Source organism: Maylandia zebra, linkage group LG23 (genome assembly GCF_041146795.1).
Source record: "Maylandia zebra isolate NMK-2024a linkage group LG23, Mzebra_GT3a, whole genome shotgun sequence".
Classification (NCBI taxonomy): Eukaryota; Metazoa; Chordata; class Actinopteri; order Cichliformes; family Cichlidae; genus Maylandia; species Maylandia zebra.
The window spans coordinates 7951503-7966028 of NC_135188.1; the positions used below are offsets into that span (position 1 = coordinate 7951503).

The window sequence follows — 14526 nt, forward strand, 5'->3', positions numbered from 1 at the left end:
GGGTAACATACTAACCCCAAATTGCTCTCTGATGCGTCCATCGGAGTATGAATGTGTATGAATGGTAGTTAAGAAGCACTAAGAACTTTAGAAAACAGTGCTTGTGTGATTGGGTGAATGTAGCATGTTGTATAGAGCACTTTGAGTACTCCGGGAGAGTAGAAAAGCTCTATATAAGAATCAGTCCATTATTTTAGGGTCTACCTTACAATATAAAGCACCTTGGGGCGACTGTTGTTGTGATTTGGCGCTGTATAAAATTGAAGTGAATGTGTCCTTCCATTTTGACGGTTACTCGGAGAACTCAGTCACATAAACAATATATCCCATAATTCTCCAAAGTTCATATGAGAATAAATCTTAGGTGTAGAGCTGATCGTGTGCTCTGGTTCTCTGGTGCTCCAATAGAATTTCGGGACGTAAGGCTGAGAGTATGATCCAGTATCCATAACCCCATCAATATCCTGAAGGACTCCTTCCTGATCCTTCACCTTCTCTCTAATCACAGCTGCTTTTACCCAATTTTTCCAACTTAATGTGTATGCTGCTTCTTAAAACCTTCCACCAGATCATCTAACACAGTGATATTTTAATATGTTGATTTCATGCATGAATAGCCCAAAGCCTGTTTTTCATAAAAGGCATACAGTAATCTGTAACACCTTCAGCTTGGATTAAGTCTTAAATACTATCACATTATTTTAAAGGCTGTGGTAACACAGGGCTAATGAACCAAGAAGTAACTAGGATGACCCAGTTTTAAGTTCTGGGGAGCTTCTTATATCACGTGTAAAAATGTTCTCACAGACACAATCATTTTTAAAAAATGATCATTCACTGTTGCCATAGTTATTTGTCATTTGATTATGATACAAATTACAAAAGAGTTCACATGTGTTGCAAATAGGAACTGAATCAGAGCCACACTTATTGAGCGCTGCTGGACTGTATAAAATAGGCAGCTAATAAATTATGGAAGTGATGAGAACATTTATTAGAGAACCCTTGAGCTCACCGTGGGCATTAATTAAAGCTTCCGCTGCAAACTAAGTTTATATTACATCACTCCAGCAGCCTAAAAGAAAAGTGAAAGCACTTCTTCTTTTTTTATTTTTTGGGGGGGGTTTGAAACAGCTGAAGTTCAGCAAATTACTGAGCTAAACACTAAAGCGATTTGAGTACAATGTTGCAGTGAAGAAGCACAAACGGTAACAAAACAACTTCGGTGTTGGATAACCTCACAGTCAGAGCCATCCTTCGTTATCACTTCTGCTTTTATGCCACCAAGATAGAAATAGTTGAAACATTTATTTCAACCCTTCAGAAATCAGTGGGTGATATCACGGTAGCTGATGTAAATATATAAAGCCAATGTAAAAGTGAAATTTACTGGCCACATGAAGTTGGCTCCAAAACTGAGTCAGTTCCTGTAGAGTATCATTTTAAAGTACCAAACTTTAAAGGATAGATGGACATTATTACAGATTGGTTAAAATATGATTTCATTTCTACAGCTGTATTCCACACTTGTGAAAACAAATTCTTATAAAAACTACACTGTTTACACGGTATTGTTTAAGACAGTCCCGATCAAAAGTTTAAGAACACTTAAAAAAAGGCAAAAAAATTAATTTTGCATGGTTGGATCTTAACAAGGTTCCAAGTAGAGCTTCAACATGCAACAAAAAGAAATGGGAGTGAGACGAAACATTTTTTTAAGCATTGAGCATGCAATTTATTGAAAACAACGCTTAAACTGAAACAGGCTGTTTTACAGTTGATCAAAAGTTTAAGACCACATGTCCAAAAAAAAACCCATAACCCCACCAACACAGAAATCAAAGTTCCAGACATGAACTCAGTAATGAGTAGCTCCACCTTTATTGTTGATCACTTCAATAATCTGTTGCGCCATGCTTGATGTAAGCATTTCCACGGGGTGAGTAGGAACATTTCTCCAAGTGGTGAAGACGGCACAAAGGACATCTACTCTCTGGAACTGTTGTCCATTTTTGTAAACTTCCCTTGCCATCCATCCCCAAAGGTTCTCAAGTGGATTTAGATCACCAATCGTTACCACACAGACGAGGGCCCTCAGTCATGAGGGATGCTCTCTGCAACCTCTGGACATAGCCAGCAGCTGTTTGATGCCTCCGCACTTCTTGAAGCTCCATTGTTCCACTGAAGGAAAAAGCACCCCAGACCATTATGTCTGGGGACCACTGTGGCGCATAGAAAACATCTCAGGTGGGATTTCCTTGTCATTTCAGTAACGTTGGAAACCATCAGGTTCATCAATGTTAAATTCTTTTCTCAGAGAATAAAACTTTGCAAAAGAGCACCAAACATGGGACATTGAAAGCTGGAAGAAAGTTCAAACCGTCAGTTCTGTGGTGTTCAAAGGGACGAGGGCTTTGAAGAGTTTTTTTTTAATTTTTTAATTTTAATTTTAATTTTTTTTTGAAGCCCTTCAGTCTCAGATGGCGTCTGATGGTTATGGGGCTACAGTCAGCCTTAATTTGGGTCGAGGATCGTCCAGTGTCTTGACAGACAGCTAATTGGATCCTCCGGCTCAGTGCTGGTGAAATTTTTTTGGGTCCTCCACTTGACTTCTTTGTTCCAAAACACTTAGGATCATTTAAGAAATTCCAAATAACTGTCTTACTGTAGACACCCTGCTTATTCAGTTCAACAACCCAACCACATTTAGAATGGGAAAGCTTTTTTACCTATGCCATCAAAACATCATGACAGTATGACTATCTGACAGGAAATGACAATGAGTCCACATTTTTGCACAGATTTGGCCTTTTAAAGGCATGTGGTCCTAAACTTTTGATCAGCTGTAAAACGGTCTGTTTCAGTTTAAGTGTTATTTTCAATAAACTGCAAGCTCAAAAAAATGTTTTGTCTCACTCCCATTTCTTCTTGTTGCATGTTGAAGCTCTACTTGGAACCTTGTGAAGATCCAACCATTCAAAATATGATTTTTTTTTTGCCATTTTTCAAGTGGTGATCTGGACTATTTAAATGGATGATTTCTTTATGGACGATTAAGACTGTGGCAATTATTGAAACACCTCATACTGAAACAGCCACACCTCATCGGATGGCTTAAGCATTGACGTGTTTGTCGTTAAGTTTGTGGAGCCATTCTCAAGTGTGCTTTGTGACTGGGGCAGGAAGATTCCCAAGGGTGTTGCTGTAAATTAAGACAACAGCAGAATAGGGAGGGAAGGAAGAAACGAGGAACAATTCCAGGTGTTGCAGAGCATTTAATCACTCACCTGTGTGACTAATGAGACCACACCACACAAACACACCCATATGTGCTCACATGTACATGCACACCCACAGACTGGTGGGACTAATTACCCAAATTCTACTACGGTGAACACACTGCCACAGCACAACTGGTAAGCCTCATTGAAATGCGTATGCAAATACACAACAGCTTGCCGTTGCTTCTTTAACTCATTACGCACTCGTCTCCTACTCTTCTCTTTACTCTGTCGCCATCCGAAGGAGTCACGGGAGGAAGATTAGTGAAAAGAGAGCAGAGCATTACCTAGTAGGTCAGATAGAAGCAGCTATTCTTCATGCAGGCTGTGGCTGCAGGCAGTGCTACAGGTAACAAACACATCAGTCACATACACAGCACACCTGTTACTGTACAGATGGCAAGCCCTGGGAGAGAGGCAGGCAGAGCAATGAAGAAAGATGAGCAATCAGACACACAGGGAAACACAGAGGAGAAGACAAAGAAGAGGGAGGAATGATATTTTTCATGGGTAGATTGTTAAAGCAGATCGAGGACAGGGAGATTTAGGGGGTGTTGCCGGGTCAGGGGAGCTGTACCTGTTTGTGTACAGCTGCGATAACGGGAATAGGGCTGAGGGAAAGATGGAGGACATAAGAGGAAGGAGCGAAAAAAAGGAGGGATTTCCTCACCTGTGCTTTCTGCCTGGAGCAGATAGTACTGTGTAATCTAGTGAGCCTCTCTCTATGCTCTCTGTATATCATTATACATACTCACATCTGCATCTTTTTTATCTCTTTTTCTCGTCCAGCTTCACATAAGAAATAATCCTCATCATTACCCATATCCTTATCAAAGACACCGTAACATTCTGAAAAGCTGCCTCTGCTCTTGAGATCTGAAATGATCATTTTGTCCTCTGTAATCATTGAATAAAAAGGTTTTAGTGTATGTCTGCGAGTATATGAGTGTGTGTGTGTGTGTCTGTAAAATATAAATGTGTGTGGAGATGTGGCTGTGCCCCAAGCTACATATCTTAATCTCCTGTCTATTAGTATATTCAGAATTCTCCTTTAGCTGGTGGAGGCATCTGATAGGCTAATTTAAAACCCCCGCTGGCCTTCATCCTGCTCCTGGAAGTGAAGAGGACAACGTGTCTTGGGAGTGAGATGAGAAGGAAGAAAGAAATACTCCAGCCTTTTTCCTCACAGCCTCTCTCATGACTAATCTAGCTGAATTCTGAGTGAGGTAGTCGAGGTGGTTTGGAAAATACAAATTTTCAATCAAAATTGACCTAAAAAATATACTGTTATGATGCTATGGAGGGGATTTCCATGCACAATAGATGCATGTATTTATTTAAATACTGTAAAACCAAATTTTTAGTATTATGATGCTTATATAACTTTAAATATTTAAACATTTGTGATGATTTGAGAGACCTTTTTAAGAATGTAGTAGAATTAAACAAAAAAAAAGCCTTTTAACTGATCAAATAATCACATTTGTATTCCAGCAAGTCAAAGAAATCCTTGAGTGGTTATCTTTTTGTTCTTTCAAATGCACTACTCCAACATTAATTTCTTGTTCAGTAGCTCTGCCATTGTAAGACTTAAATGTGACATTTTGAGACATTTATGAATGTAGGTGTTCTTTCCTGTTTAACCACATAAATTCAGTGAGACATTAAAAAAGTCCAATCTAGCACTGGTAGTATTTTCAGGGTGCAAAAATCCTAAAAATAAGAATATTTCTTCTTCACGTTTCCATTCAAATTTTATTCTCTCTTAATAGAAGCAAATGCTACAATTAATTTTATGTGTCTTATTCCTGAAGTAGAATCTACTGGCTGTGATATTAATCCACACAGATGCAATGGAGCTCATGCAGGGCACACAGTCAGCCTCAGCTTTTCTGTGAGTTTGGCAGCGGGCAGTGTTGTGTATACACTGTGTGTGTTTGTGTTTTAGTGTGTGTTTCAGAGAGAAAGAGAGCAAGGAGGAGGAAAGGGAGAATCAGATTGCCTATTCCAGTCACACAGATTATCTTCCACTTCTCAGCCTGTGACAGCACATTTCCTTCCCTCTTCATGCTGGTTGCCTCTTCTCTACCAGCACTCTCTCTCTCCTCTCCCTCCTCCTCCTCTTCAGCCTTCCCTCTCAAATGCAAATGTAAATTAAAATTCGCTTTATTTGCGTGACAATGATCTTTATGTAACCCAACTGACATAAAAATAATAATATTAGAATTCTTGTTGTTCCTTTACCTTTTGCATCACCATTTTTACTCTCCTCTTCTTTTCTCCCTGCCCCCCCTTTTGCTTTCCTTCCACCTCTTCCCTCTGTGCTGGTGTATGTATTGGTATCATTAGCAGCATCACCATGATGGATGACACTAAGAGGCTGAGGCCCAGTGGGGTGGAGCTCTGTTTAAGCACACAATCATTACCTGTGCCACATACACATAAGCCATTTTCACACGTGCACTTGCAGACCTGAACTTTTCTAGATGTTTACCAAGACGTGACAGAGAAACGTGTGAGAATGCAAACGCCCGATGCATTTGGATCGGACATCAGTCGTCTCTTAGCCTGTCAGCTATATTGGTATAAAGCCTGTGTGATATCAGATTATGCCCAGTTCTACCAGTATGAGAACAACTGTGAAATCACTCGGTGGGTGTCGTGTGTACTGCTTCCTCTATTCTCTTCTACCTGCTACCCTGGTAGCACCATCATCTAAACTGAATGGAGTCTTGTAGATAGTGAGAATTCATCGGAAGTAGTCCGTCTCTTGTTGTGTGCTTCAAGTGAAAAAGGACATCAAAGTGTTTGTGTGAAAATGGTTGCACATACAGAAGCAAGCATGGATGTTTCGCACCGATACTGTCTGTGTGTGTAGCTGAACATCTGTCTTTAACTATTGCACGGCTTCTTTTGCATGACTTTTACATGAATGTTAACATCCCTTCCTTCTTTCTTCTGTTTTCGGTCTCATATACACATATACAAACACTCACTCTCAGAAACACACACAGCATTTTCTGAGTTTTAAGAGCTTTGTATCGACTCCGAGCCCCGTGGGGAAGTGAATGCCAATAGCCCCTCCGCTCTGTGAGTGTTCAGACAGCCCAGCAGTCCAATAGACCACGGGGTGCTAAAAGGGGCTATTTCAAGAGCTGGCAGAAAGTTTTCACCTCCAGGAAACTTTCACAGAGATTTTTGCACGTTGTCATAGTTGTGTACTTGTGTGTGTGTTTGGCTGGAAATGGTTGCCCACAAGTTCAAAAGAGTTGGGAATTCAAAGAAGGAAATTATGCAAATTGTGTCCTGACTATGACAATCCTGCTGTGATTCACTTTCAGGCTGATGACATCAGTGGATGCTGTATTCTTTATCTGGGCTTGGTGTGCCATGTGCATGTCTGTCTTTGTGAAAGAAAGATGGATGGATCTCCAGAAAGTACATAACAACTGTAAGATATGAAAGTATTAAATAGCCAACCTGCTGTGCTAGATTTGGAGCTGTTACTCCCATGTGAAGTGGGTGGGAGCGGATCATGTTGTCAGAGTCCATAAAAAACAACAAGGTCTTATCAAACACGGACGCTCGGTTAAGATTGATTTTGTTTGGCTGTCTGTATTAACTGGAAGGGCAGGCGACTGTGACAGTGTGCGTGGGCGATTAGACACACGGGCAGGAGGCAGGAGCTGTAACTGACTGATGGCCATTAGCGGTACAAGGTAGCACAGGGGAGTGCTAGGTGGGAGATGTGTTTCTACCCCCTTGGGAATTTCTTCCTGGGGTTCAAGCTAGGCATTCCCTCAGCGCATTAACTGGCCTCAGAGACCAGAGGTGGAGAATCTGTTCCTGCTGCTCTGCTCTGACAGATTGACTGACATAGACATTCGTAAAATTCTCCAGATGTGTGTCTTGGTACAAATTGCAGGCAGTGAGCTGTTGAGTTAAGGCTCGCCAGCGGCTTGCAGTTGAAGAAGTTTTGGGATGTCACTTTTGAAGGTCTAGCCTGAAGCATTCTTAGCTTCTTTTAGTCTCTACTTTCTCTGCTCTGCAAACATCTAGTTCTTTCCCTTCTCTGTATCCTGTCTTTCCTTTCTGACTCAAAAGCAAGTAGAGAGATTAGGCAGAACTTTGGGATTTTACACCTACAAGAACTAAAACATCCTCGTGAGATGCTACAAAGAGTACCACTACTGGGCATATGAAAATACTGTAATGATCCACATTAATTATGATCATGCCCGATGTGTTTTTGGTTCTTTGCAGTCCATCGCAGTAGCTCCAGCTTCCTGTTGGGTTATTAAAAAACAATCGATACTTGGATACTTACTAGCAGATTAGTTACTCCTTTAAGTTGCATATTGTAGCATCATGGATCAGACCAGTGCCAACCAGGAGCACTGTTCAAAATGTATCAAAATTACTTCTTTACATGTGCTAATTTCTCAAGCATCTAACACTATAATAGCAATCATTTACTTACTGTTTAATCTGTCAGGAGTCTGTGTGTTGTTGATGTTATTGAAAACCTGTAAAGTGGCTATGGATGCATAAATCAAACTTGAAAATCTCTTACTGTACTTCAGTCAACTCGATTGAAATACCTAGAGAGATGAGCAGCATGTAGCAGGGGTAAGCTAGGTTAATGTTAAATCAACCAGCTGGCAGGTGCCTCTGAACAGTATGCAAAATGTCTGCAATTTCCATAGTTTGAACAAGAAAAAAATGACATCAAATCAAATGGCTACACAACTTTATTGCTTCAGTGGAGGATATAAATTAGATCTGACTAGATTTGTTGGCCATATCTAACAATTACAGTCAGAACCATTTTTAATCTATTAATGGTGATGAAGTGCTCAAGTTGTATTCTCCTCATGGCTTCACATCAAATAATTTTAACTGTTAATATAAAATATGCATACGGTATCTGCAAGATGGGATCGTGCTTTGTTTATCATAGTTAATGTCAGTACAGCTGCTGGAGACAGCTGTTCAGATCCAACAGATGTCCACAAATAATATCGCACAACCTTTGTCAGTCAGTTTTTTCCAGTATTCCATTGAAATGTATTCATAGACAAAGCGGGCCAATGTCTCTGGTAGTTCATCACATTATTGTGCTGGTAATGGTAAGTGTTGGAAATGGGTGAAATTAAGGCAAAGTTGATGTGAACATTTGCAACATAAGCTCTCAGTTTTCTGACAGGATTGTTACAGTTTACACATCAGCAGGTATCCACTGGTCCAACTGGTCCGACTGACTCTGCGCGGGCATCTGCAAAATAATCCCCCATAGACATCTGCAACTTATATATTCAGCTGTGGCTTCTATTAGCATTATAGATGTTTTCCTTCAAATAGCTCAACTGGAGTGCAGTCAGATAAGTTTTTTCTTTTCATGTCAGAGTAAGAGTCTCCAGCTACTGGCACTTGCTGGTACTACAGCAGATTTTTAGTAGCTAATACATTATAACTAATATATTGAATCAATTACAGTACTAAGACCAATTTATTGATTATATCTAAAGAGATAATTGTCATTATAATAAAACTTGTATATAAGCAGTGGGAGAGGTTTCATCCTATTTTTTTATTGTGTAATATTTGTAGGAGAAAATGTCCACATACACAATAAAGCAACAGTAATCCCATGTCTGTATTCCCCTTTACATCCATCAATCTCTCTCTCAATGTCTGCCTTTAGAGGCACAGTTTGACAAGCCTGTGGTATGTCCGTGTGTGTGTGTGTGTGTGTGTGTGTGTGTGTGTGTGTGTGTGCGCGCACATGTGTTTGTGCAACAGCACCGTACGACACCATGATTAAGTGTTTTGAATAATTGATGATTGCATCCCTCATTAAGTCTTACTCTTGTGCTCCAGCAGGCTCTGGCTCTATTTTTATGCACCAGAATCCTCCTCTCTTCTCTTCCACTCCACATATGTAGCAAATCCATCACTCACTTTAGGCTCTGCTGATGGGCGTCCAGAGGGGCTGTAAGGGATCTAAATCATATTGAGTAGACACTTTTACCAGGCCAGCACCAGAATGCAGTGATGATGGTTTTGTAGAAAAAAAGAGTGACCTCTGGCTTTAGAGCTGCTGGGGATATTCTGACTGCAACGGGCCAAACTCTAAATTATGCCAGTATTTAGCCAAGCATGGTTCATTTCTCTACCTCCATTGCAAAACCTCCTATGCACTTCTTTATTGTGCCTTCTGTCATTCCGTATACACAATTTATTTATTCATTCACCCACCACTGATGCATAAAATTAAATAGGTAAAGACCCCATGAAAATGAATAAAAGTTATATATTTTTTTGTATCTGAGGGGTCAGGGAAATGGTAGTCACGGGGTATGGTGTATGTTTGCACTGTGCTCCGTCATTCGTGAAAATCCATTTCCATATTGCTGACAATTGCCTGTTTCTTTTCACTACAAGCAACCATAAATCACTGAATCATTCCTGTGAGGGATGAAGCTACAATTCCACTTCCACATGTTGCTTAGTGTTGGGAATGGGAAATAACATCCAGCAGGTCTGCCTGTGTGAAGGCCATCTGAAGTCATACCGCTTCAGAGACAAATAGGAGAAAGGCCACAGCACAACCAAATAAAAGGATGCATTACTAAACGATGTCACACCGTAAATCCAACCTTACACATCAGCAAATAGTTTGGGCATGTGTAAATAGAGAAGCTGAGAATGATGTGGGTTGCTGTAGTAGAACAAGGGAGTAGAGATGAAGGAGGCAGTGAGAGGATCAGTCAGTCAGACATGCAGACACAGAGGTGGAATCAGAGTGCAGGTTTGGTGATAAAGGCATATCCACAGTCTGTCGGAAAAGCTGCTGGTTCCTCTTTGCATGAAAAAGACAGTCTTACACACATTGCTTAGCAGGACCAATTTAAAATGTAGCACATTAACAAGTCAGAGGAGACACTCACACTCACATACACAGGGGAGGTGCAAGGAGAACGGGATTCGTTTTCATCTATTTCCCCTTAAAACATGAGAAAGGAGGAAATCCCAAAAGAAAGCACAACCCTTTGATATCTACAGCCCTGTGTCTGTAAATAGGTTAGGTTAAGATGATGTGCGCGTTTGTATCCGTATGTGTATATTTTGTGTTAAATTGTGATATGCACGTGCAAGTGAGCCTGTCATCTTGTGGGGTATTCTATTTTTGGCAAGAGGTTGTGGGTGGGAAAGTGTGTGTGTGTGATTGTGTGCATGTGTGTATGTTTACCTTTTCCTGATGAGACCCCCACTGAATGTTCCTTCTAGTCATTCATGCAGGCAGGGAGCCATGTGGAGCACCTAGAGCAGCTCAGAACCCGTGTCTCTTGCAATGTGTTGTTGTGCTGAATGGTGGCCTGGCTGACTGCCTGCTGAACTAGAGGCACACTTGTTCTTATAGAACTCCAGGCTGGTGTTTCAGCCACTAGACAGCTGCAGTAACAATTTTGAGGCCTTCTTTTTTGTCATGTAACCGCTGTTGGAATTGCAATTTTTCTTTTTCTTCCCCCAGCCCCAAAAGGAATTCTCAGAAATTCAGCTAGGCTAATGTGCAGCGTGGGTGGACTGGCTATTTAGATCAATGTCAAAAATGCCCTTTTACCACGCAGCTGCTATATAATACTTTAGCTTCATTATGACGTGGTGAGCGGTGATCACATGCATTTTGACAGTTGCTTCTCAGCGTGTGATAACTGCGTTGACCCATGATACCAGGGATGGATAATGCTAACAAATGCAATATGTGGCTGCACAAGTAGCTAGAGTGAGCTTTAATTTTTAAAAAGCAATTAAAAATCGACATCTTTTGATGATATTGGGGTAATTTTTTTCTTTTCTTTTTTTTTTAAATTTTGGATCAAGGCTGTTGCTCAAGAGTATTTCCATCATATTTATGAATTTCTGGTTGGCCTATAAAATGTCAGAAAATATTGAATATCCTCACCATATTTTCAATAGTTCAAAGTATCAAGGTGGTGATGTTGCCAAACCAACAGTCCAAAATATTTTTGGTTTCTATTACATGAGACAAAAAGGGAACATTTTCCTGATGTGAAAATCCATCACTAGATAATGCTATAAAAACTAAGTACAAAAACGGCTAATGCTGTTACTGATTAATCAGCTAAAGGTTACAGTCTTGTTTTAGATCAATAAAAATGTCATCATGCTGATAAAACATCCTAGTGCCAAAGTTGCTTCATGATAAGAATTTGATCATTGAGGAGTTCACAGATGATTTCACGGTGCAGTATGCCTCTGCAACTATCCCTGCAACCACTTCACTGGCATTACTTCTGCATTGCCAGATGAACTTTTACATGTCCAAAGCATTTAATGATTTATTGATTATTATCTATGAAGTTACCCTGATACAAAATTTATCAGGAAATTGCATTTCTTTTCATCATTGCTTTATATCTGTCTGCACAAATCCCTCATCAAAAAGGAGATTAGATTGTGGAAAGTACACTTCTTTTATTGTTATATGCTGGACAAAGTGCAGTGATATGCAGCATCTTTGCATAGCATTGGACTTTAGTCCAGACCTCATGTTTTTTGCTCTTTTTTTTAATCCCACACTCTCCCAGTCTTTTTACAGAAGTGCAAACAACCTTTTATATCATACACCAATAGGCACGCCTTCTCTTCTAACCTCTATTAGTTTATCTTTTACCCTTCCTTCTCTTCATTTCCTTCATTTCTGCTCCACTGTTTTGTTCCTCGCCTCGTCTTCCTGAGCTTTTTGGACTACCGAAGTTGAGTGGACACTATATATTTTTATCTGCTAAGGCTCATGAACTGGTAGGTTTTATATCTTTAAGTTTTATACTTTTTCTGGACAGAACAGAAATTTATTGACATTTATTTCTCTCCTCGGCTTGATGGTGTGCTCTGTCAGTTGACATTTAAAAGGTGTATGTAGCCGTTTGGGTCTTTAAAACTACATGTGATTTTGTTTGTTTTATATGGTTAAAACGAACACCGTTCATTCACTGTAAAAACATCTGAAACCTAGCAGAATGTAACTTGGTTGACCTTTAGTACCAACATTGTTATTCATCAACGAATACACCTCAGAGGAGAAGCGTGCTGCTGATAAGGACTCGGTGCAATGGTGTCAGGATACAAAGGTAGCACTGATAAAGTGTGAGTGTGCGCGTAGGCTGGACAGAGCACAAGTATTGAGAACAGCGTGTGCGAGTAGTGTAGAGGGGGTCTTTATGATTATTCATTATTGAGATGGCAGGAGAGCCGAATGAGTGGAGCCAGCAATCTAACTCTGAGCCTGATGGACGGAACACAATTACCCTGTAAGAGTGAGAGGTGGGAGAAAGGCGAGGTGGATAGAGAGAGCACGCCCTTTCTCTCTCTCTTCCTTTCTTTTTTTCTTTCCACTAACTTGGCATACTTTCCTGTAGCTGCAGATGATTTCTGGGCATTAAGCTCCTGTTGGCAGCATCCTGTTTATGAAGTCATACACACATACAGTACAGTGAAGCGCGTGCACACACATGCAGATCGTCACATCTCCCGCTAGCGCCTGTTGGCAGCGCCCCATTTACGGACGTCCAATTTACTGCTCATTCCCTTCTCCTCCTTGCCTGCACTATGCCTCTCCTCTGGCGTGGCTTCAGATTGCTGTCTAAATCCAGACACACTAAGCCATGTTCACATCCTGCTCTGCTGCTACATTTAGCTTGCGCGTTGATTCCAGGTCAAACCACCACTACAGCGTTCACGATGGCTTTTGATGGTGCTGCTCTTTCCTTCACTTTATCTGTGCGTGCTTTCAAGGCAGGGAATTTGTACAGCTGAAGCTAGACATGGACTGTGTTTTGAGAAATTAGCTTGTTCTCCTCTCCAGGGACGGTAGCTTAAGATGTAGAACTCTTCGCCGAGTCTCTAGAGAAACAACCATATGTCTGGAGAGCTGTGCTGCAGCAGATTTTTCATTTTCAGTCTCACAATCCTGTTTCTTGCTCATTTTCACCAGTGAAGTAGTGGCTGTTTTGCTTGTAATGCTTGGATGGGTAGAACATCTTTAAATAAGTGAGTTGTTCTCTTACAGGAGTAATTTTGCAGACAGGATGTAAACTGTGAACCCATTTCACAGTTTAAAGTTGGTCTAAATTTGTTTGTGAAATCAAAGTTGCACTACAGAAACTTGTCTACGAGGTCTTATTTGTGTGTGCGTTTGGTTGTAGATTGTGCGTGTGCAGTGAGAATTGCTGGACTGCCTCGTCTCTGGTCCAGTTTGAGGATTAACAGACTGCTTCTTTTTTTTTTAAACACAAGCTCCAGATGCTTCATGAAAGACTTCACAGCTAGAAGGAGGAGAACAAATTCAGAGAACAAAAAAAGGAAGGAGAAGAGACGGACAGGGGACATGTTCAGGGTTGAAGCTGAAGCTGCTCAGACCCCATCCTTTCTTTTCTGATTTTACTTCCTTGGGCTTTTTTCTCTCCCCTTTTACCCCTCGCTCATTGTCTTTCTCACCCGCTCTATGTTTCCTCACCCCTCACTTTTTTTCCACTCTGTTCGTTTCTCTTCCCTCTAACCCTTCTCTCTTCATACTCACTCTCTCTCCATCCATTTGGTGGAACAGTGCTGCTGATAATGCCTGTAATTGGAGTGACTCACACTTTTCCAGTGTGTTTGGACCAGATAAAGAATATTGTCAGCATTTTGCCGACATGGCCTCTGCTGGCAGAATTAAATGGACTCTGTTCTGTTCTGTCTGCAGCAAATTAAAAGCCTCTCAATTCATCTGTTCTCGCCCAAGGCTTACAGGGGCCTCCTATTCACACAAAAACACAGTGGAGAGGGGGAGGAATAGAATAAGAGAGATTTCCCTCTTCCCCAAGAAGCACAAGTCTTTTGGTTTTGTTTAAATCGGCACTCGGCCACTGTTAGATGGAGACGGAGAAGGAAAGAGAGGTCAAGACTTATATTCTAAGAAGATTGGAAGAGCAGCTCAGAAGGTAGTCAGATTCATTATGTAGCATGTCAGCTTGCAGCTGCCCGTCTTTGTGCTTTACCATCTCCAAGTAAGAAAAAAAAGCTATTCTGGATTTGTGTGCACATGTAAATGAGCGTGCTTTCATGCATTCACACAACAGCATTAAAGTGTGAATCTGAGTGTTTTTGGCTGCTAAGTTATGGTAGTCACTGCCAGTCAACACTTAGGAATAAGTAGCAGCAGATGGGCAGGAAAAATACA

General features: G+C 40.8%; 1 protein-coding gene across 10 annotated transcripts in view; it reads left to right on the forward strand.

Annotated features, from left to right (window-relative positions):
* Positions 1-14526, forward strand: part of dab1a (DAB adaptor protein 1a) — a 231229-nt gene that overhangs the window by 160114 nt on the left and 56589 nt on the right. Inside the window, exon 1 of one of the 10 annotated variants that reach the window (XM_012920759.4) lies at positions 11947-12107. The exons of 8 other annotated variants lie outside the window; for them this stretch is intronic. The gene's annotated coding sequence lies outside the window, so the exon portion shown is untranslated. Of the gene's footprint in view, positions 1-11946; positions 12108-13254; positions 13356-14526 lie in introns of those variants that run through there. One more of the 10 variants, XM_012920762.3, reaches the window with a different exon arrangement.